Consider the following 2,713-nt stretch of genomic DNA (forward strand, 5'->3'; position numbering starts at 1 on the left):
AACTCAAAGGTGACTGATATAGTGATCTATCAACGCACAGCCCAAACCGCTGGACGTATCGGGCTGAAATTTGGCATCCAGGTAGATGTCATAACGTAGGCGTCCCCTAAGAAAGGATTTCCCGAAATTCTTGCGGGAACGGGGAAAAACGGGGATGCACGTACAAAGTCGTGGGCGGAAGCTAGTTTATTATAAAATAGAAATGTGTTTATAAATCCCATTTCATTCCTTGCCTTGAAATAAGAAACAAATATAATTCCGTTATTATATAAGATAATAAAACCCAGAAAATTGTCATAACAAAGTTTTCTTAGCACTGCAACTTCATAGAATTACAAAGACTTTGTAACAGCTTTGAAACAGTCCTATAATAACAAAATATAGTTTATTTTTACAATATTGTATTTCATTAGTTTTAAACCACCAGTATTTCCTTTTTTCCACAATAATTAACGAAGTTATGGGGTTAAAATATTATAGCATATTAATTTGCTACAAAGGGAGAACCGTCATTTTTAAGAAACGTTTTGTTAAAATAGATATATACCGATAGATTTCTCACATTATAAAATAATGCCTATTGAAAGAAATATCTAATGCTGTCCAATGCGAAAGAAATAGTGTTATTAGAAATAACAATATGCCTTTTTACTTGCTTCAATAATAATTTAATACCTACTATGATTAAAAACCTTTTGTGAAATTATGCCATTATTATAATTTAGATAATTTAGTTCAGTGACAAGATTTTTTTGTAGTTACTAATAGTAACTCTTTACTCTAATGACTAATTAGTTAGTATTAATACAAAAATAAAAAAAAAAATGTTAATTATTAATTAATTTATAATAATTTCGGATTTGGAACATTTGCTCAGTGCTTAGACTTAGATGAAATGACTTTATAGTACGGGAGCTAGCAACGTTTAAAAAAAAGTCATTTTAGTATAGTTGGGTTTTTGATATACTGTTTCTCTTGCTATTTCGGTTAGAGTCCGGGCTGTCTGGCTGGCCGCAGTGGTTGCGTTTATTAGTGCGCATCTTATCTGCACAGGAAAATATCCTTAATTTAAAGTCATTTTTTAACGCGTAATTTTTAATCTTTTGCCTTTAGATAGATCCATCAGACATAATTTTTTTATTGCAAGACGTTTTTTTCGTTGTAAAATAGGTGCCATACGCAATTTTTATTTCAATATAACTAAAATGTCATCGAAATAAGTGAAATTACATCAACATGAGTCCGCTTAAAAGGTAAGTAATAACTTTATTATTTATATTATATTATCCTTTTTTAATACTTATATTGAATAATTAGTAAACTAATATTTTTAATAGATGGTTTCATATTTATTACACTTTTGGGTATAAATATGAATTTGATGATATTTGTATTTTCTAGTGTTTGATTTTACGCGAGTATTATACATTTTGAAATTAAAGACTTGGGAAAATAATACAATGAATAAATCGCGTTTAAAATCCGTTAAAAAGTCTTTAATTTCTTGATGAAATTTGGTTTTTATCAAGTTTACATTAACGTCCTATTTGAGGTTCGTTGGGAAAAAGGAGGCGATATGGTAGATTGTTGCAAAAAAACTGTAAATAGTAAAATGAATATTATATATAGTATAAGTAACACAGTGATTACTTATCCTTCACTGGGACTCATGTTGATGGAATTTCACTTATTTCGATGATATTTTAATTATATTGAAGTAAAAATTGCGTCTGGCACCTATTTAACAACGAAAAAAACGTCTTGCAATAAAAAATGTATGTCTAATGGATCTATCTAAAGGCAAAAGATTAAAAATTACGCGTTAAAAAATGACTTTAAATTAAGGATATTTTCCTGTGCAGATAAGATGCGCACTATTAAACGCAACCACTGCGGCCAGCCAGACAGCCCGGACTGTAACCGAAATAGCAAGAGGAACAGCATATCAAAGAACCAACCATACTAAAATGCTCACTTGTCAACGTTGCTACCTCCTAGAATATTAACGTACATAGACATAATATTATAACGCGAATAGCAAAGACTGATGTGAGTCTTCTTTTGTTTTCTTTGTTAAAATGTCCTCCTAAATAATTGCAAAAAGTTATTGGAAAAACTTTTATTCGAAATATTATTAGGACGAAAAGTAAGTTGCAAATTTAGAAGACCAATTCGTTTTGGGAATATCCGTAATGAGTCCTCAGTAGAAATAGCTGTAATGGTCCATTAATCCATTTAATAAATACACAATGATAATATATTATTGCACATATAATTTTATATATGTACTGTAACTGTAAAGTGTAATTATATCACTAAAGTGATCGTATAAAGTGTTTGAGGTGAAAAACTGTTTTCAAAACAATGTATAATATCTAATGTGGACCTGCCACTTTCAAATAACGTTTTTACACATTTTGCAGTTTGCAACAAGCATGTCTACGTCTTCTTTGTGCAGATTATAAATGCAATTAAGCTTTTCCCTATATCTAGTTTAAAAATTTATTACAATTTAAAAATAGATGCTATGTATGCACCCATTTATAATAGTTTATTAAAATACCAAAAGCGTAGAGCTAGCGCGCAAGAGCAATTTTTGTCTCCGCAACTATTTTGTCTCTCCCATCAACTCTATGGGAAGTTGCGTCGCTACGTGCGCGCACTTTCTTACTAGCCCATAGAGTTGATGGGAGAGACAAAATAGTTGCGGAGA

Source organism: Colias croceus, chromosome 4 (genome assembly GCF_905220415.1).
Source record: "Colias croceus chromosome 4, ilColCroc2.1".
Classification (NCBI taxonomy): Eukaryota; Metazoa; Arthropoda; class Insecta; order Lepidoptera; family Pieridae; genus Colias; species Colias croceus.